This window comes from Ictidomys tridecemlineatus, chromosome 15, assembly GCF_052094955.1.
Source record: "Ictidomys tridecemlineatus isolate mIctTri1 chromosome 15, mIctTri1.hap1, whole genome shotgun sequence".
NCBI classification, from domain to species: Eukaryota; Metazoa; Chordata; class Mammalia; order Rodentia; family Sciuridae; genus Ictidomys; species Ictidomys tridecemlineatus.
The window spans coordinates 41,468,020-41,491,104 of NC_135491.1; the positions used below are offsets into that span (position 1 = coordinate 41,468,020).

Consider the following 23,085-nt stretch of genomic DNA (forward strand, 5'->3'; position numbering starts at 1 on the left):
GAATTGATATTAACAATAAACAAGTGTCCTATTACATACAGGTGCGCCATTACATGATTGCCGACAGATGCAAGATGAGGCACTTAAGTGGTGGTCTTCATTTGGATAGATTGTAAACTTAATTTTTAATCATCACTTAATATGTGTTTCTTAGGTTCTAACATGGTGCATGATTAAAATACAGTCATTTTGTGAATAGATCATTTCCAGTCACGTTAGACAATGTGATACCAAAAATAGAAAAAATCCAAGCTCTCAGAAGAGGTCAAGGATCAATGATCTCAAAACTAATGTTGTTTTGAGCTGTCTATGTACCATTAAATCTTACTTTTATACTACTATAAAAGTTTCCAGGTGATATCATACAAAAGTTCTTCAATTTAAAATAGCATATAATTCAATTAATGAAAAGAACAAAATGATAAATTTAGTTACAAATGAGTTTTTGGATAACTCTTATTGTATTGGTATTGTATCTCAACAGAGCAGTATTCATATTATTTTGTTCCCTCAAGTATTATAGCTGCATATCAATAATTGAAAATTAAATTATTTTGACTTTTCAAAGATCCCTTAATTTACCTGTTTTTGTTAAATTTTGAACATTTTCTATAGCATTTAAATTGTGTCTTCCATTTGTTTTTTGTAAAAATGCCATTACATATTCTCTGGAAATATTAAGAGATTAAGAAACTTGAAATTATTCAGGAGAGATCAACATTTGTTATATAGAGTCTGGAAGTCACACTAAGAACAGGGGGCGGGGGCAGTAGTTCATCCAAAGGTCCTAAATAAAGATTAGTCACCCTCAAATGAACCTTCCTGTAAAAATCCAATGGTAAATTGCTTTAATAAAAGAATGTTATTGAACTGTTTAATGACTTCAAGTAGGAAACTGGAAGTCCTTGGTCAATTTTATAATCATTGTGCTTTTCATCTCACTATATGTTTCTATGAAACATAAAGAATTTTAAAATGACTCTAAAAACTTCAATTATAATAATTTTCCCAGGTTGCCTGATCTTTTGACACTAAGCCTAGCACTTTAACCAGGACTGCCTCTGAACTTGCAAAACTGCTTGCAATTTTCTGTTTGACAAGTTTCTGAGTAATAGCTCACTCCTCTCCTTTGGCTGTTGGTTTGGAGACTCCTACCCATGTTTCTTTGAGAAGACTCTCTTTGCTATGGTAATTAGAGAAGTAAATGTGCTTAATGTGTGTTTTGACAGTGAAGGACTCTTCCAGATAACTAAAGGAGTCCAGGTGTCACAGAAGGAACTATGTGATACAGGAAAGGCTTCCCATATTTTGTCCTCTGTAGATTTCAAGAGTCTTCCAAACCGTTTCATTTATCTGGACAGTGACATTCACGGGGCTTTGGGAAACATAACTGGAGCCATTCCATTACACTGAGAAAAGTTCAGAAGAGTCATGAAGACAAGTAATGTTAGATGGAAGGAACGAAAGCACATGGATGCAACTCAATTACTTGAAAAATGTATTAAAGGATAATTTGATCTTACTTCGCCCAGAAGTACGGCTATTAAGAAATCCATATTAAATATGTAACTATCCAAAAGTGCTAAAATTATGATTAGTATTTAAAAATGTAAAATCACAAATTAATGCAGAAAAGCAGGAAGAAAGCTAAGATTAGGTAAAATATCTTATTGGATTTAAAATCGACTTTAAATGTGAGGGAAGCATCTCATCCATGCATCCATCGTAATTTCCTTGGTCTTCCTCTGAGGTGGGTTCTATTTTCTGAGAAATGCCCCTTTTTTTTCCTGCCATACTAATATCAAGTAGATTCAACTACCAACTCAAATTCAACAAATATTCAAGGTAAGATTATTCAGATACTTTCTTGATAATAATTAGAAAGGGTAAGTCCTTCGCAAATGCTGTTGCAAATGTGGATCATTTCTTAATTTCCTCTTCAGATAGTTCATTGCTATTTCATAGCAGTAAAACTGATTTATGTGGAATTCAATGTGACAAGTCAGAATGGAAGTAACTACAGGCAAGAAGAACACATGTGGCATGTTTGACATAGGGTTGCTGAGATATAAAATGATAATTTAAAATCTGGTATTAAATAAATTAGAAAGCCATGAATCATTCCATTATTTCCAAGATGTAAAGCGAGTACCTTTATGACGACAACATTCTGAAATTGAAAAAGAATGACATATCATGTCTAAAAATTCCCCTCAATATAATAATATGGTTCATCACAGAAGTGATAAAGGGACATAATTTCTATTATTTAAGGTAAAATTTATGCCTCTGTATAGAAGTATTTCTAGAAAGTCTCCCTAGAGACATTTTTGAACAAATGAACAAAATACAATATGTAGAGAGGAGGGAACATGAATTCACTGTACATCTCAGAGTGTGATACACAGCTGACATTTAAGAAATACTTTTGGTGAAACATACAAATGCTCCTGTTTTACAATAGGGTCATATCCGGATAAAATTAAAACTATTTTTAATTGCTTTTATTTTTAAATACATGACAGTGTAATGCATCATAATTCTTATTACACATATAGAACACAATTTTCATATCTCTGTTTGTATATAAAGTATGTTCACACCAATTCATGTCTTCATACATGTACTTTGGATAATGATATCCATCATATTCCACCACCATTGCTAACCCCCTTCCCCCACCCTTCCCCTCACACCCCTCTGCCCTACCTAGAGTTCATCCATTCCTCCCATGCTCCCTCTCCCTACCCCACTACGAGTCAGTCACCTTAAAAATTAAAACTATTAAGTGAAAAAAAGTCATCAAATACACCTAACTTAGCATGCATCATCATTTAGCAACACAGTAAATTGTAGATTGCCAATTGTATACTTTTGATTACAGAGCTGACTGGGAGGGGCAGCTGCTGCTGCCCTGCATCTGGAGAAAGTATCAAGGTATATATGACATATCACATGCCCAGGGAGAGATCAGAATTCAAAATGTGATGTACCATTTCTCTCAAATGTGTATGGATCTCAGATCAATATAATACTGAGAGTCAAACTATCATAAATTGGACACAGTCTGTTTTCTTTCTTTCCTTCCTCCACACAAAGGTGTTTGTAAAAAAAAATGCTGAAAGAAGTTCTTACATCTACAAGTTAGACTGATAAAGGAGAAAATGATTAGCATTCAGAAACTAACAATTTAAAGATTAAAAAATAAATATTTAGGGAATTGACCACTCTTCCTGTCCATATGATGACAGGAAAAAAAATGGGTGATTTTTGTGGGACATTATTCTTCCCTTCAACACTCATTTATTTATTCAGGATTTGTTACATGTCAAATATGTATTAGTCATTAAAGAACAAATTATCCCACAATGTGGGAAGGGAAAAAAATGAAAATATGAATTAAGAATGATATAATCATTATAGGGATTTTCAGTATAGGCACCAGGTTCATCTCTCACCTTTTGGGGGCCTGAGGCAAGAGTATACATGGAGACTCATACAGTTTATTTCTAAATATTTAAAATTAACATACATTGCTAATGACTGTTCAATAAAATAATGAACCTTGAAAAATACACAGCCATGAATAAATCCTTGCTTATTATACTCTCTTAAGCTTCTTCTCTAATCACTTAATAAGTCCACACACACAAAAAAATTGTACCTACTTTTTCTCTTTTTTCTTTAGGAGATACAGGAGACTCATTTCCTCTTTACATTTCCAAGGTAAGCCATTGACCACCTAATAATCAATGCTCCTTCCTCTATCTCTGCTTGGTATATTCCCCCTGGACCCAGTCCTGAGCAAGATTCATGGGTAAGGGTTTCACAATCCACATGCCTCTTCAGAATCTGAGGCTCAAAAGCCAAGTTTAGGTTTTGACTTCTCATAAATTACTGGCTTGGCTCAGGGAGAGTAGATCCTTTGATTATCTCCCTTCTTTTCCCATCTCTAGCCTATCCCAATTCCCTGCTAGTTTCTATATACAATCAAAAGCATACTCAGAATTCCAATCACAACTCCTACCTAGACTACAAGAATTGCCTCCAAAGTGCAGACTGGAGGACACAAATAGTAGAGGCCCAAGAAATACATATATGGCCATCAGGTATAGAATTTGGGGAGTTCAGACTAGTGATCAAGCAGAGGACAACTTAGGTTAGGTATGTTTTATAAGCCATCAAACTCTTCCCATGAGAAAGGACAACACTGACCGAGCAAGGATCTCTGGTGCCACAATGTCAAGTTATGTAGTGCAACATAGAAGCCACTAGACACACAAAGCTATGTAAATGTACATCAAAACTACTAAAATTAAATAAGATTAAAAAATTTGAGTCCTCAGTGTCACTAGTCACATCTTAAATGCTCTGTAGATACATACAGCTAACAGCTACCGGTACAGATACAGAATATCTCCATCATTGCAGAAAGTTCTACTGGACAGCAAAAGAAGTCATATCTCTGGGACTTACTAGAATATTTTCACTCAGATTAATTAGAATACCCTTTTCACTCTTGGGTTAGAGCAAATTATCACACCAAAGTGAACTGAGAACAAAAGGTGAGAAAATCATGTTTGAATGCAGAAAGTATTTTGTAATTCATGTTGGAACATGACCCTTATAGAAAAGTTTAGATTCTTTACCATATCCTCTGAAATGATCATGATCACTATGACCAGATGAACATCATATGACTAATGAGCTTGAATAATGCACAAGGCCAAAGTGGTTAATAAGCTCACATTGGCTTTGTAGGGTTAATATCAATTAGAATCTTCATATTAAAACAGAGAGAGAGGCAAAATAGTCTGGCAACTAAATGGGTTATGTGAAGCAGAGGTCAGGGGAAAATAATAAAAGAAAACCATCATTCTACCCCTATCGTGATTTTAGAATTAAACGTGATTTTATAACTTTGAAATTATAGACACGTGAACTCAATTTATTAATTTTAGTACTGTAGAAGCCAACTTCATTCAAGAACGATGTTACTCATTAAAGCCACAGGGACATTGCTCTATATTTAAAACTCTCCTCCTTAAAAATCCAGCCCACATTCCCTTGTGGCAGAGTGAAGATTAAAGCCCTTACAACTAAGATTGAGGGTAAGCTCCCAACTGTTGATTAAGGCTGTGCTGTCTGATCATGGTTCGTTTCTCTGGAGACAGAGCTGAGTTTTTCTTCCTTCTCCAGTTACATCAGGCATCTTCTAGTCTCTGAGAGTGTCATGTTCCTTTGGTGTTTGAAATTGTGAATTTTAAGTGTCAATGTGGCTAAGCTATGGTGCCCAGCTCTTTGACCCAACACTGGCCTAAGTGGTGCCATGAAAGTAATTTTTGATGTGATTAATACTTACATTAGTCAAGGAGAGCACACCACCCTCATAAAGAGAGAGGTTTTCTGATGCAGAGGATGCTCTTCGAAACATAGAACTCCCGCCTGAGTCTCAGCCTGTTCTATACTATTTGGATCTCAATATTGCAATGCTTACTTTTATCTGAATTTCCAGACTGCCAGCTGACCTACAGATTGCAAACTTGCCATCCCTCATGCAATCAGGTGAGTCAATTTCCTGAAATCTCTCTTGCATAGGTAAATAAGAATATACGTATATAGTAATCTGCCCTTGAAGGTGGGTTCACTTTCCATGGCTTCAGTTACCCCCTGTCAAATGCAGTCAAACATGGTCTAAAAATCCTAAGTAAAAACTTCAAAAACAAGCAATTTGTGAATTTTAATTGCACATCATTCAGAAGAGCTGGATGTGCTTTTCCTCTATGTGAATGCTCCTTTTGTCCAACGTAAACATGCGGTCTCTGTACTTGACAATTAGTCACTTAGCAAATATTTAGATGGACTGTAGTGGTATTGAAGTCCTTGTATATGTTTGGTAATATTTTAAGTTTCAGAAATTTTACACACACACACACACACATAAATACATATATATGTATACCTATATATACACATACCTATATATGTACATACAAATGTATATACCATATGTATATAACATGTCATACATATGTATAAACCTATCTATGTCACATATATATAGCATCTATATATATGTGTGTGTATATATATAAAAACATGAATATGCTCATAATCTGTATGTGGAGTGATTAGATACATATATCTTTATCTATATGCATATGTATTTACAGAAAGGATGGATACATTATTTATCCATATGTACATGCCATGTATACATAACCCTAATCTTCCTTTGGTTCTGTTTCTTTGGAAAACTTTAATACACTGTTTCTATACATGCAGTTCATCTTCCTATAATATTCTCACTTCCCCAGTCCCCCCACAAGACAGATTCTCAATTATCTAACTCCTATCCATCTTCCCATATCTCTTCTGAAGTCTATTCCACCCAGAATACATCCCAGGACTATATAATATGCCCCTTTCACAGTTTTTCCAAGGTCTCTCAAAGTTCAATATCTTAACCCTCACAATGTGATTGTGTGATTACCACAAGTTTTAAGAAGGCAAATGTTTTTTTTTTCTGTGTTTTTCACAAGACCACCAGTACCTGGAACATAGTAAATTCTCCTTAAGTTTGTGGTGAGAAAATGAATTAATTAAGTAAGGAATGAATAAGGGGCTGAAAGAAGGACAGGATAAGAAATATGGAGTAAACCGAGAAGTGGAATAGCTGGGTCAAATGGTGGTTCCATTCCCAGCTTTCCAAGAAATCTCCATACTGCTTTCCAAATTGGCTGCACCAATTTGCAGTCCCACCAACAATGTACAAGTGTACCCTTTGCCCCACATCCTCACCAGCACTAATTGTTGTTTGACTTCATAATGGCTGCCAATCTTACTGGAGTGAGATGGTATCTTAGGGTGGTTTTGATTTGCATTTCTCTGACTGCTAGAGATGGTGAGCATTTTTCCATGTACTTGTTGATTGATTGTATGTCCTCCTCTGAGAAGTATCTGTTCAGGTCCTTGGCCCATTTGTTGATTGGGTTATTTGTTATCTTATTGTCTAATTTTTTGAGTTTTTTATATACTCTGGATATTAGGGCTATATCTGAAGTGTGAGGAGTAAGATTTGTTCCCATGATGTAGGCTCCCTATTTACCTCTCTTATTGTTTCTTTTGCTGAGAAAAAACTTTTTAGTTTGAGTAAATCCCATTTGTTGATTCTAGATGTTAACTCTTGTGCTATGGGTGTCCTATTGAGGAATTTGGAGCCCGACCCCACAGTATGTAGGTTGTAGCCAACTTTTTCTTCTATCAGATGCCGTGTCTCTGATTTGATATCAAGCTCCTTGATCCATTTTGAGTTAACTTTTGTGCATGGCGAGAGAAAGGGATTCAGTTTCATTTTGTTGCATATGGATTTCCAGTTTTCCCAGCACCATTTGTTGAAGATGCTATCTTTCCTCCATTGCATGCTTTTAGCCCCTTTATCAAATATAAGAAAGTTGTAGTTTTGTGGGTTGGTTTCTGTGTCCTCTATTCTGTACCATTGGTCCACCCGCCTGTTTTGGTACCACTACCATGCTGTTTTTGTTACTATTGCTCTGTAGTACATTGTTGGTGGGACTGCAAATTGGTGCAGCTAATTTGGAAAGCAGTATGGAGATTTCTTGGAAAGCTGGGAATGGAACCACCATTTGACCCAGCTATTCCCCTTCTCGGTCTATTCCCTAAAGACCTAAAAAGAGCATGCTACAGGGACACTGCTACATCGATGTTCATAGCAGCACAATTCACAATAGCAAGACTGTGGAACCAACCTAGATGCCCTTCAATAGACGAATGGATAAAAAAAATGTGGCATTTATACACAATGGAGTATTACTCTGCATTAAAAATGTCAAAATCATAGAATTTGGAGGGAAATGGATGGCATTAGAGCAGATTATGCTAAGCGAAGCTAGCCAAGCCCTAAAAAACAAATGCCAAATGTCTTCTTTGATATAAGGAGAGTAAGAACAGACTAGGGAAGAAGAGCACGAGAAGAAAACCAACATTAAACAAGGAGGAGAGGTGGGAGGGAAAGGGAGAGAGAAGGGAAATTACATGGAAATGGAAGGAGACCCTCAGGGTTATATAAAATTACATACAAGAGGAAGTGAGGGGAAAGGGAAAAATAATACAAGGGGGAGGAATGAATTACAGTAGTGGGGGTAGAGAGAGAAGAGGGGAGGGGAGGGGAGGGAAGGGGGGGATAGTAGAGGATAGGAAAGGCACCAGAATACAACAGACACTAGGATGGCAATATGTAAATCAATGGAAGTGTAACTGATGTGATTCTGCAAGCTGTATACGGGATAAAATGGGAGTTCATAACCCACTTGAATCAAAATGTGAAATATGATATATCAAGAACTATGTAATGTTTTGAACAACCAACAATAAAAAAAAGGAATTGAAAAAAAAAGAAATATGGAAAAAAATATCATGAGAGGAAACAACAAGGGTTTTCAGAATATCAATTGACTAGATTTGTGGAAGGATATTAATAAAAGATACACCACAGATAATACCTGTGAGAAAACATCATGTGTCAGATGACCAGTCAAGTCATCACCCTACCTTGTGTCTGTTGTATCTGTGATAAGTGCAGACACTCTTCTAAGAACTTTTAATAGGTCCTTTTATTATGTTGACTTAAAAATCTCCTTAAATACTTATTTATTTATTTACTTTAGTTGTCGATAGACACAATACCTTTTTTTTTTTATTTTTATGGGGTTTTGAGGATCAAACCCAGTGTCTTCCATATGCAAGGTGAGCACTCTACCACTGAGCTACATCCCCTGCCCCTTAAATACATATTATGTTTATCCTAAACTAATGGTTTTCCCCAACAGATGACAAACAGGAGGCTCAGAAACTGCCCACTTTGCCCAGACTCATACAACTTAGGTGACAGACGTTCTAACCTGTTCAGACTAGTTGTAGGGCTTGTGCTTCTAAAGACCTTAAAATAATCCTTCAAGACTCCTTGAAGAAAACAAACTCATTGTGGATGGCTAAACCACACATTCTCTTCATATCCCATCATTATCACATGAATTCTTTTCTCATATGGTAAACTTAAATTTTTAAGTTGGCAGTAACTTCTTTTCCTGTTATCCACCCGCAGAGCCTGCTTTAATTTCATAATCATTACCATACACTGTGTTTTTCTTTTTATACATAGGAGCTTACCTAAGCAAATCCAAGCACTCAAAATATAAAAAGCTGTTCTCAGGTAAAGGAGGAAATGACTGTTTATCAGGAAATCTTTATCAGTGTGAAATGGAGTGAATGTGGGTGTTATTAGCATGAAATCATGTAGAATGACCCTGAAAGGTTTTAAAAAGTAATCAGAGATATTCCATCCATGCCTACCAATTCGTAATTGCCTCAAGTTCACCTTTCAAACAAGAAAACAAATTCTGAATTCACAATTTATTTCTGCTGCATAACAAGTTGTGCCTAAAAGATTTGTGACCACCAACTAAATCAAAATGGACAGAACTCTGCCAAGTTTGAATTCTTCATGTCCTTAAATAAAAATTTAATATTATATGACTTGTTAGGATGAAATATGGTTATTACAAAACATTATATATGGAAATAATTTGATAAGTATGCCAAGTATTTAAGAGAAAATGCCTTGATTATTGCAGTGAAAGCAATAATATCTTTGCTAAAATTTAATCTATTTCCAAAACCTCAGTCACTTTATCTAATATGCATTTTATTGGTGAAATACTTAAAATATACAAACCAAACATAAAATAATGAAAAGGAAATCTAAGTGAATACCTAACTGATTTCAATAAGTTTTGGAAAACTTAGATATAATGAAAATAAAACAAGCATAATACATCAAAATATAAGTGAAATTACATTTCAAAGCATTGATTTGTTGTATCTGTAATAAATGGGAGAACAGATTAAAACACTTCATGTGTAAGTAATTGCTTCATTCAATAGGACAAAATACTAGTAAACAATTAGAAGAATGGACAAATACTATGAGTTTAAAAGAGACAAGCAAAGAATCATAAAAGATGAAAACAAGTCATGAAAAATAAAAATCATCTCAGCAGGCAAATAAATTCAAAACAATAGTTATCATATTTTCTTGTCAAATTGGATAAGAAATGCATATTTGATTTTTCAAGCTCATCTGGCTTCAATGCAATTCAAAACTCATATGGCTTAGACGAGTATAAATCAGAAGGTTTTAAAAACTATTATTGAATGGTATAGGTCAGAAGCTTTAAAAATCTTCCTGTCTTTGAAGGTAATAATTCAACTTCTATGAATATACTTTGGATGAGGGCATTTAGAGATTTTAAATAAATATACAATTGTGTCTATTAAAACAGTTTGTAACAGTGAAAATTAAAACCAATATAATTATCCAACACTGAGAGAATATTTATGAAATATCTTTTAATGGTCTATTCTTGATTATCTGAACTTGGCCTACAGTAGAGTTGGTGAACGAAACATGAAATTCTGTGCCCATCTATTTGCAGGGACTATGCTGCCCATTATAGGCATAACACTGAATTCCTTCGGAAAAAAATAAAGCCCTCATTTTGATATAACAAACACAGTTATACATATGGCACCAAATCAAAGAAGTTTTCTCCAAATCGATTAAAAGAGTGCTTAGTTCTAGTTAAAATAAGATTTAATAAAATGTCTTTTTTATGCATTTAGCATTTAAGATCCTATTTAGTCCAGATTATTTCACCTAAAACACACAGAGAGAGAGAGGGAGAGAGAGAGAGAGAGAGAGAGAGAGAGAGAGAGAGAGAGAGAGAGAGAGAGAGAGAGAGACTTAGATATTTAGAGAAAGTGAATCAAAGTTAGTTTATGCCACAAAGTGAGTTATCAGTTATTAGTATCCTGTCTGTGACAAGTCACACGGCTGATAAACAATGCTCAAAATGTGAAAGTTCCTGTACTAGGGAGAACCAAGAGCTGCTGCAGTTTCTCTCTTTTCCTTTACAAGAGTCTGGCAAGAGCAGGAACCTTGAAGGGTGAAGGTGATTTCAGACACACTGGCCGTTAGTGTTTGCAGGAGACCTACAGGTAATCGGCAAGTGAAAAACTTGTAATAAATGATTTTTTCCAAATAATAAACAAGGACATGAGAAATTTCCTTTACACTAAAAAATAAATCTGTGTTGCAGCAAGGTTTATCTTTAAGTCCTTATTACTGATGACTTGAAGAGATATTATTTTATACCTTCATTGCCTGCTTCCTAGTTTTGTTTTATTTCCCGATTTGCAGGTTTGTGGAACAAATTCCCAGTCTTGTTTCTACACATACATTTTTAATTTCACTGAGAGTTTTCTTCTAAAATTACTATAATTTCTTAACTTTGTTTGAAATTTAGTTCCATGTTCTGTACTTGCCATTCTGAACTGAAGTCTCATCACCAATTTTACTATGTTTTTTTTTTCTTAATTACATTTAAGGCTACATGTTTCCCTCTCAATATTGCATTAGCTGCTGTATAGGAATCACAACCTGTGGTACTTTATTTGATGACATTTAAAAAATGTTTTATTTTATTTATATATTATTATAAATTTATATTTTTTCACTTTCTCATGTATCTCTCACTTGTTATTTCTTCATGACTTTCTACATAGCCTGACAAATAGAAAAATTCTAATTTTTATGTATCCCCCAAATTTTATTCACTCACTCTTTGCTTGACGCTGCTATTGGGTTGAATTTCTTAGTGGATTTTTCAAATTATTGGCGATTTATACCTGACACTGGTTTATTTGCTTGTGAAATGTGCCAATTTCTCTTCAAAATTCTGGAAATGTTTTCTTTTAATTTTATTCCAATGATGCAGGAGCACTCAAATTCACAATAACAATATTTCTGCACAAATTGCTCCCTCTATCACAAACCATATTCTTTAAAATATTTATTGCTGTGAAGTCTATATGCTGTATTGAAATATTTGGAATTTGTTCTGCTATCCTATGCTCTTTCCTATTGCCATTTTTTCATTTTACTGCTTTTTTTTTTTTGCTTTTCTAAACACCTTTAAAATATTTTAAGGATCAATATTTTCTAAATTATCTTTTATTTTTATATTCTAAATAGATATTCTTGACATTTAACACATATATTTGTTGGAAGTTTTATGTAATCAGTATCTCTATTCTCTTTTCAAATGTGAAAAGACCTTTAGAACATTTTAATTCTACGCATTCTGCTTTTTATTCCAGCTAATTTTTATCTAATTGCTTAGTTACTCCTTTTAAAAATAAATAAATAAAAGGAAAAAAAATCCCAGCCATAACAGCAATGTAATTACTAAAGGTTATATTTCTGTATTAACTACTATTATGTTTTCTCTTCCATTTTGTTTTATTATTTCAAGATTTGGGAGAGCTAGTCAGTAGCATAGCAAGGATGATGCACTGGGCCCTGATGATGTGTGTGCTGTCTATAGACAATTTAAAATAACATAAAAATAATTACAAATTAGTGTGCTTTTTATTATCACCGAGTACTTGTAATTCCAATCAAGAGCAATTATAAAAATATTTTTTCTATAAAAATATTTTGTTTGTCTAAGTTCTAAACAATTGCTGCAGTTACTATCAAGTTTTAATTATTTGGTATACACTTACATTAGGATACTTTTATTCCTTATCTTCCAATAAATGCCATATGCTCCATAAAACTTAGGTTGGAGAACCCAGTTACACTCAGCTTTTGTTTAGTAAGTGAACTCAGAGGTTCAGAATCATTTTTGCTCTCTGTCAGTATAGTTGCTTTTCTAGTTCCATGGTACTTCAGATTTTTGAGTGCAAACAGTAAGTGAAAAATTAAGGATAGTATAGTATTTTTAAAATCAGATACAAAACTTATGTTAATTCACTTTCATATTGTGCATGAAAATCTTTCTCCAAACTTCATAGAGTTCTTACTAGATAAGTATTTCTTTGAATTTTCACTCCTCTTATTAAAAAATACATCAATGTAATTAAACCTATCAGTCTATTACCTTTTCCATTTTATGCACTATTAAATTTATTTTTAAATGATCATATACCAAGTTTAATGAAAGAAATTTTCATTGCTTGCATTTTTTTTAACAAGCTGATATCATTATCATGTCACTGTTGACTACTACTGAAAATGATTCAGTGGTATAGAGGAAGGCTATAAAGAATCAGAGCAGCCTGGGTACAAACTAGGGTAGGTGTATTTTTTGGAGATAGTACCCTATTGTACCTGCAAACCTTCTGTCATGGAGCACTGTTTCCTCTTCTGGTGTTAATGCTGAAATCCAAGCTTCCTAGCAAAAAGGTGTTTGGGTGTAGCCACAGCTATGTTTGTTCATTTAGTTGTTATTAACTGAATTTCTGCTATGTCAGGCTGTTCTCCAAGTACCAGACACAGAACAGTCAAAAAGAGCAAATTAAGCTAGCATGTGTCAAGGAATTCATCTCCTAGTGGGATTAGAGAAATACCCATGGAGCTAACGACGGCTTTTCTAGCAGGGCTATGGGGTTACAGGGTCCTCAGAGCAGTAGAGGAAATTTTCCAGAACATGTGGACACTAACTCTAGGTTGTCCCTGGGATGAGGCTGACCCGATGCTTCCGTCAAGAATGCAGAAGAGCATGGCTTCTTGACCATATCCTGAATGATTATTAAAAGAAAACAGTGAGAGTCTCTGGAGCTGCAGTCAGTTGGGCTTCTTTGTATCCTGTCTTGATTGCAACAGGATTGTCAGCACTAAATGATTCCCTTAGGGACTTTGAGGGACAGGCACGTAGCTCTGCTGTGCTGGCTTCAGCTCTGTGTGGCCATTTGCTTTCAATATCTTTTCAACATTTCTTTAGTGAATTGAAGCTTAATCCAGTACTAAAATGGTTGTGTGCCTAGGACGTACACAAAAACATTTAAAAAGCACAACTTTGCCAAATATAAGAACTCACCTGTATCATCACCAAATACTACAGAGAGCAGTATCTCCATTTTCCACCTAGATGGGAACCTGTTGCCTACCTTGCTATGTCTGCTATTTGTTCTTGTCCCATTCATGAGATGGGAATGCTTACTTGTGATACAGGTTTAAAAGTCTTAGTGGATGCTTATGAATTCTCAAGGAAGTGTGAATACAGCTCCATTTGTTCAACCTCTGGAAGGATCTAAGTATGCTCACTTCCTAGAAACATTAAAGGATCAGAATTTTAAAGGTATACTTACTCCTTGGCATCATCATTTTTAATATTCTTCAGTAGAGTCCAATTTTTAGTAAAAATATGTCCTTTAACATATAACCCGTTTGTTAGCCCATCACCATATCTCAATATGTGTACATAATTTAAGTAAAACTTATGTTTACATGAAAACATCAACCTGGATTAAACTTATTTGGCATGAGACCACAGATGCATGACCCACCTGCTCACACTTATCTCCCTTTTACATCACCAAGTTTCAAATCCAAACCAAAATCAAAATAAAATCCAACATATTGAATTCATTACACTAATAATATATAAAATTATTTAGTGATTTAAAGTTATCAGGTCCAAGTAGACCTTAGTAAGATATGTTGACATTCACATTTCAGCCAGATTATGAAATTTTTGAGAGATACAAAAGGTTCTATTCTGCAAATACAAAGGACTCAGTTCTGCCAATGGGTTCCAAAAATCTTTCCTGGAAAAAGTGTTATTGAAATATATTTGAAAGTCCCTAATGCCATTAGTATAATCTAACTTACCATGAATAAAAACTTTCCTTTAATAAAAATGAAAGTACTACGGACAATTACTCTAGCAATGATCCCCGCAAGAAAGATATTTAATGATGTTAACAAAGGCTTTTCATTTTCCCTTGCCCCTAATGCTTCCCTCACTTTTTTTTTTTTTTTTAACAATTTTACTGATTTGTTAGCAGTAGCTGGTTTCCTCTTGTCCTGCCTTGGCAATCATTATTATTAACGGCTGTAGGTCAGCTTGGCAAGATTCATTCAGCTAAACTTATATTCTGATTTCTGTTTCTTAGCCTAAAGAACTGACCTTTGTTGAATTTTAATTTTGGCCCAAACTTAATGTTTTCCATGACTCAAGAATGAACTCACTAAGTGAACAAGTCAGAAACACAGTTTCCATCACTGTTTTCACATTTTCAAAGAAAATAAACCTTCCTCTGGAAACAATATCATTTTCATTCTGAACTTTTATCTGATGTGTTCTAAACTTAAAAATGTCAAATTCCTTTTTCTGCATTTGGTGTCTTCTGTCAGGGCCACAACGACGAGTTTGGGTCAATAATGAACAGTAATGCTGGAAAAAGGTGCTTTATGGTGCGGAACCTGAGTTCCCTCCATATCCAAAATCTGATGTGTTATTTTGTAATTCTCATAGTATTCAGGTATCAGATTAATGTACAGGTGTGAAAGCCTCCATCCAGAACAAATGCAGGCAAATTTCATCTCTGAGATTCTACCCCATCAATGCTGCAGATGGAAACAGGTTCCCAGTGTAGAAAATAGAACGGGATTGGAGGGCAGGGGTCCTCTGAGGGTCATTTGTATGATTAGCTTAGTTTCACCTAAATACCAAGTCATCCTTGTATAGACGGAAGTGATGAGCCACTGAATTATGCAGGAGCCAACAAGAAAATTCTGACATGCAAACAAGCACATGGGCAGACTGTATGAATTTCAAAGTGCAAAGCAGTAATGGACTAGGTAAACTGCATTTTCAGGGAGATTAAAACTCCCACGAAAACCAAAAGATCAAGAATGCAAAGAGCTGATAAGTGATAGCAGTGAGTTTACCTCTGAGAAAACTATTTCTGGGCCTGACATTTGAACTGCTAAACATTGAGAGAGATAGGAGGGGAGTTGCTGGATGCATCTCCTTTCTAAAATAAATAAATAAATAAATAAAAAGAGTGTGTGTGTGTGTGTGTGTGTGTGTGTGTGTGTGTGTGTGTGTGTATATATATATATATATATATATATATATATATATACTTAAACTCTCAGGGAACAATGACTATTTATTTCAATATTTCTGCATGTGCATTTACCATAGACATTATTTTAATGAAGAAATTCAAGTACTATACTCAAATATGGAGCAAATCCTCATTACTGTGTCTTCTTTCTTGGAGAAGAACTGTGCACATTATCACATTAAAGAGTGAATGAAGCCCTGCAGCAAACATTTTCTTAACTTTGTTTAAGTAGCATTTCCTAAACTTAATTATCTACAGAATACTATTTTCCAGGAATAATTATTAACATTCTTTTACATTTATTCTTCTGATGTTTAAGTTCCAGCCATAAAACTAAAGAGATGAATTAAATGACGTTTAAGGACACATTCAGCTCCCAACTTCAAGACCTCTGCTTACCCAGAATGTAGATAGCCCCCCTTCACCCCTTTCCACATTTATCATAATCAAGGGCAGAAACTCCTCCACTTCAGACCTCAATCTCTTCTTCTTTAATGCAAATCCATTCCTTTTTTCTAACTCCTCCTTGAACTTTAAGAGTCACTCCTGAGGCAGCACCCTTATCAGAAATACTTCCCTTAAGTAGTGACAAGGCCACCAGTGTCACCTGTCAGTTCTCTAAAATAAATATTCGTTCTTTTATCCTCTCCTTTAAGGGTGTAATCTTCTACCTCGGTGTCCTGATTCTCTTATTAGAGATATGGAACCTAGGGTTGGATTACTACAATAGAAAAGACAGATGTAATAAACTTAAGGTTAAAAGCGGAAAGGCAATGATCTGACTCCCGAATGTCCTTCCCAAGTCGTAATAATTACAGACTATAGGCTTGTCCCTGTTTTTCCTCTAACCTCACCTGTCATGGTTGTCCAAGTTTAATGGAATGTCCACTTTCCCTTTCTTGGTTTTGCTGACCAGTTACAGAAAATTTCAGACACCAGCAACACTAGAGCTCAAAGGCTCCAGGTGTAGATCTGGAGGGCCATGGAAGGTGGCCCTTAGTCAATCATAAGAAAAACTGAACAGCATTACTACCCACTAAGCATGACCCTGATTCTAAGCTTCTTGAAGTTCATTAGTTGTATGTGTCTAACTCTGTCCCATCAATATGATCAGAACTACTGTGTGTCATTGGGAAATGTGACAGCAAAACATCATACATAAATATGTAGTATCTCTCTTACAGGTTGCAGTATAAAAGAGAGAAACCTCTGAAAGACTGGATCCATGAAGGACTGCGGTGGAGCACAGCCTCCTGCTCATGTATGTGGGACAGGTAGGATGAGTGAGGAATAATGATTTCTTGAGCATTGTGGCTGGGGTTTTCACTGGGTCTTGGCCTGATGATGTAACCCCTTCTACTCACCATCTTATACCACCATCTCGGTAGTGTGAAGGGATCTCTGGATATGATCAATGCCGTGAAGAGCTGAATTTTAGTTCTGTACAGAAAGCAGTTTCCAATGGCAATATTTTCTTTTTCTTTTTTGGTTTGTTTTTAAAATAGGGTCTCACTAAGTTGCTGAGACTAGCCTCAAACTTGTGATCCTCTGCCTCAGCCTCCTAAATCACTGGGATTACAGGTGTGTGCCACTGTGCCCAGCCTCCAAAATCTATTTCTAAATATGCCTTCAGCCATTTTCAACATCCCCATTCATAAATCCCTATATGAAGTAATCCCTCAAGACTATGTCAAAGATTCCTTAATTTAAGGATCCCACTGCTCCTGGAAGAGAAAATGATAGTGCCTATATTGGCTTCCTTAAATAATTGAATAGCAATAACCTTAATTCCGTCATATACAGAATGTCCACATACAGAATACACCAAATAAATAGAAACGTCATCCTAAAAGTGTTCCGATTTCCCAGTAGGAAACTTGGTTAAAGCAACATTTGATCCCTTTATTATTTGTTTACTATGGCCACGTTGTAATATACACTTCCGGAGAAGAGATTAAAAGGTCAAAAACACTTTTGCTTTTATGGTGGCTAAAAGCTATATGAAAATAAATCAGAGTCATTATTCCAGCTTTCATAATTAAGAACTTTCAGTAAATTTGTTCTGTAAGGAAAATGTAACATAAAATTTTAAAACAGAACAGTAAGCACATTAGCTTAGACCAGCCATGCCTTTACCACGGCTCAGCTCTTAAGGGAGATAAATGCCTCCTCCTTATTTTGACAAGAGCAAGTTGAGTGTAGGTGAATTCAAGGGGGGGGGGGTGAAAAGACACATAAATAACAATCTTTCAAACTTCTGTTCACGAATATTGTTTTTTGTCATCGCAATTGCACAATGAAATATGAAAGTTCAATTTCCTCTTCATTTCCTTTTAATAAAACTTCTGTTCATTTCATTTCTGAGAGAAGATTGAATCTAAATTACTTTGACTTCTCTTGGCCTAACTTTGGTGAATGCCACCCAGAGAAGGAAACGGAGCCTTTTCTGAACATCACCCATAGAAATAAAGAGGTGCGGCCTCCATTTCTGTGTTGGGCTCTGGCTCTTTCACTCCCATCATTTGGATCTTCTAGGAGCTCAGTGAATCCTGGCTGCTGCACAATACATGGCAATCCTTGCTCCATCTTTTAACCAGGCCACTTGTAGAAAAAAAAAAGAAAATCTATTAAGGACCCTGGATTGAGTTTTTCTTTTTGGCCATTAGAGTTCTTTTTGGGGAGGTGGCATTTGAATTCAAATATGATGTCAGAAATGATTTTTGATGGACATACGTATTATGGGTAGAATTGTGTCCTTAAAAACAGTTACGTTGAAGGCCTCACCACAACTATCTCAGAACACAGGTTTATCAGGAAATAGGACCATTGTAAATATGGTTAGTTAAGTTCAAATGAGATCTGAACTACTTCTACAGAAGTAGAGATGGGTGTCCTTATGAAAAGGTAAAATGTAGACACAGAGACATGCCCGCCGGCCAAATATCACATGAAAATTGGAGTTGCTTTGCCACAAGCTAAGGGACTGCCACATACTAGGAGACAGTGTGGCCCCGTTAACATCCTGATCTTGGATTTCTAGTCTCCAGAAATGACACAATAAATGCCTCTTTGATAAGCCCCTCAATCTGTGACACTTTGTTTCAGCAATTTTAGTGAACAAATATGACCTAGAATACCACAAACCATTCATCAACTTTCAATATTACTTGATTGCCTAAGATTAAAAGATAACGGTTCTTTTTTAGGATGGTTTAAGAGCTCTAATTACCTGGCCTCTGTATACTTATGCAGCCTAGTACTTATTTTACATAATGTGACTGTTAAAACGTCAATCTTTATTCTCCTAAAATTATCTTTTTCTTCTACCTCATACCCTTGAATCTGGAATTCCCTCTAAAAATGATTTTGAAAAATGAATGTATATGTACCCCTGTGTCCATGGCAGACTGCTCTTTGGTCATGACAATTTTCAGCAGTGAGCCTAAATGTCATAAAATTCTTCATCAGGGTCTCCCATGTGATTACCTTTCAACGGAATTTGAAATTTGATATGAAATATATCAAAATCCATCTCTTAATATTTATTTTTATGTAATAGAGACTACACCACCATTGGAAAAAAAATGAGGGTAGGTTTCCATCCTTCTTTGGAAAGTCAGGAGTATTTAAAGAGAATATGAGCTTTTTCTCTCTCTTGAGGAATTAGACATAACCAGAAATATAAGAGGAAGGAGCACTGTCAAGGTTACAGGGAGAGATTCCAGTATAAGGATCACAGCTCAGGTAGTATCAACATAGAGAAAAGAAAATGACTTTTGTCAAATCCTTGAGATCTACTATATTGGGAGGTATGAACTAAAAAGAAAACTAAGAATAAGTATTATTATCAGTGATTGGTAAAATAAGAAATAAGCAGGAAAAAAATGCACTTTCCCAGATCTCTCTCCACTTCCACCCAATACACTAGCCAAAATAGTGTATTGCAGGCTCTGTCCAGTGCTTGCAAGGCCAAGACAAATGAAGGTTGAGAACTGGCTATTTGCACTTGCAAGATAGAGATCAATGTTGATTATTCAAATACTAGAATGAGGAGACAGTATAGTCTCAGGTCTGAATGCAGGTGTCACTGAGGTGAGGAACAGGACGTACTTACTGAATAGGTTCATTCTGGGTATTTTAAATATCCTATAAAAACTAAAACACAGGAAAGAAGCAGGTTTGATAGAATGAGAAGACTTTTTTTTTATCTTTTTCTCTTTAAACACAAATTCTGTTTTTGTGCTAAAGAGAGTGGACAGGAAACATACAGTCAAAAGTAGAAAAAAATAAGTAGTGAGAATAGAAACAGTTCTTGATTAGTTGTAAGAAGATGGAATCCTTAAATTAGGAGTTAAACTTGGATAGTGACAAAGAGAGAAAAGCCCTGGTAATGGGAAATAGAGCTCTCAATGCAAAGAACTGGCTAAATTTGGTAGTGGGAAGAGAAAGTGGTTTTCATGTATAGACTACCATTTCTTCAGTGGCATAGAATTGACACTGTTCTATAAAAGCGAAAATGGAAAGAGGATTTGGAAAGCTTCCCATCCCCAACAGGGAGCAGTTAGGGAAGTATCATACAAGTGTCTGGCTAACCTCAGGTCTCATTGCAGACTTCAACTTGATCCAGAGAGCACAGTGCTGCTCTTCTGTATTTTTTTCCCAGTTATATTCAGTTGTTCCCATCTGTCACAGAATAGGTGGAGATCATAATTTACCCATACTTAGGATTTAGTCACGGGATTAAAGATGGGAGAAAGAGACCGGAGAACAGATGGTATATTTGAAGGAGTAGATTAGTGATGGGTTATATTCACTAAATTGATTAAGAATACGTACAGTTAAAAAAAAAACAGCTCAGTCTATGAATTAGAGGTCTCAGTGAGATGAGAGGCTTTGGGATGTGAAAAAGAGAGGGAAAAAGAGAAAGTGGTGAGAGATTTAAGTGCACTGTAAATCAAGATTTTCTAAATGATGTGGGTATTCATGATATCTTGGGAGATGGCCATGGAACTGTTCAACTGAGGCAGATAATAGAAAGCTAATTAGGAATGTGTTCAGACAGCCAAGAGACAGGGTGTTAAATGAATGGTTTATGTGGGTGTAAATTTTTTAAAGAATATTAAATAAGCATTGGTAAATAATGCACAGAGATATATGGGTAAAGATCTTCAATGAGTGAGAGAAGTGACCAGGGAACTAAAAAGATGGCATGAATGGAATGAGAACACATTATGTGCTTCAGGGGAACTTGGGCTTTGGGGAATGAGGGAAAATAAATATTCTGGTCCAGAAATTTAAAAAAAAAAAAAAAAGAAAGAAGGAAGGAAAATAAAAAGACAAAGGAAGAAAGTAAAAAGATAGTAAAGGAGGGGAAGGAGAATAATCCTTTTAAAGACCCTACCGCAATCATAGGATGAAATAAAATATCCTAACAGTTTCATATTCTCCAAATAGCTCACAAAACATATGACACAATTAGAAATCAAAACCCAAATTAACAAAGAAAAGCATATGAAGTAAAAAAATCACAAATACTAAAATTAAGAGATAATCAACAAGAGCCATAGAGCAGTACATATCTGTTTTGGAAGGAGAAGAAAAGGAGTCAGCACTGACAGTGGCAGGAAACAGCCCACCAAATGCGCTGGAGAAGGACCTTGTAAGAGGAGGGGCTGGTGTCTTCACAGTGGGATCCCTCCTTGGAAAGGCAGGATGGGGCAGGGCAGTACAGGCCTGTGAACTCCCCAAACTGACCACCAGGCTTCCTTCTCCGACAGAGTCACACATTGAAGAGAAATTTCTGGGAAGGTAGACAAGACAAAGGAAAGACAAGGGCTACAGTGAAAGATGGCAAGGGGGAAAGCTGAGAATCCTCAGGAGGAGGAGGAGGAGGAGGGGGGGGAGGAAGAGGAAGAGGAGGAGGAGGAGGAGGAGGAAGAAGAAGAAGCTGCTCCATGAAGTTATAATAACATTTCTCTGAACTCCAATTTATTGTAAAACTCAGAACAAAAATAATCTCACATAAACTTTAGCAATAAAATGCCAACGTAAAATCCTATAAAAAGACATTATGGAAGAATAAGGATAGGGAAAAGAATAACATGACCGCAGTCCCGAAAAAGGCATACCAAAAGACTGTGCCTATAAAACCAGATCAAAATTATAATGACTACCTCAAAATCAACCAAATCACATCCATCAAGCAAACTATAGAAGAAATAAAAGTCAGAATTAAGACATGAGGTCATTGCATTCAGAAAAAAAATAAATAAAACACTGAAAAAGAAAATAGTTTTACATTCACAAACTAAAGATAGATTAAAAGGAGTTAAGAATGATAGAAGCTAAAGATAGATAAAGAAGACTGAACATAGATAACAGGATTCCTTGAAGAAGAAAATCAATTCTGGGAAGTGAATATATATTAAAATCTAATTCTAAGAAAAAAAATCTAAAAACCAAAGACTGAAATTGAAATGATATATTTAAAATCACACACCACATATCTAAAAATATCAACCAGACACACCAATGCCAAGATTTGTTCTAATGATGTAACTGGACTTTCAAGAATAAGAAAACTTCCTTTGAATGTCTAGAAATAATACCACATGATTTATAAAGCCTGTATATTCAGATAAATGCCTCATGACTTCACATTGATATCTACAGTTTAAAGTCAGCAAAGCTTTTACCTAAGCACTTCTTTACATTTGTATCTTTCTTTCATACCCCAAATGGCAAGGGTAAAGAGAACTTCAGATTTGCAACATATCATCATCACATATTTGTTCTATCCACATTGCAAATATCAGCTTCATAATATCAATCTTTTTTTTTTAATTTTTTTTATTGGTTGTTCACAACATTACAAAGCTCTTGACATATCATATTTCATACATTAGATTGAAGTGGGTTATGAACTCCCAATTTTACCCCAAATGCATAATATCAATCTTAATATCCCTAAAAATGTGTTTACTGAAACATTACAACTTTAGGTGTTCCCCATTTTCATCCATTATTTTAAAAAGATATATTGTAGAAAGTATAAACATTTTACACTGTAATCATTCCTAGTCCTTG

General features: G+C 35.3%; 1 long non-coding RNA gene across 2 annotated transcripts in view; it reads left to right on the top strand.

Annotated features, from left to right (window-relative positions):
- Window positions 1-5,086: 5,086 nt before the first annotated feature.
- The window catches only part of LOC110597361 (uncharacterized), a 39,959-nt gene continuing 21,960 nt past the window's right edge, over window positions 5,087-23,085 (top strand). Inside the window, exons 1-2 of one of the 2 annotated variants that reach the window (XR_013430940.1) lie at window positions 5,087-5,565; window positions 17,184-17,273. This is a non-coding gene — a long non-coding RNA (uncharacterized LOC110597361). The remainder of the gene's footprint in view (window positions 5,566-17,183; window positions 17,274-23,085) is intronic. The other variant, XR_002483160.3, reaches the window with a different exon arrangement.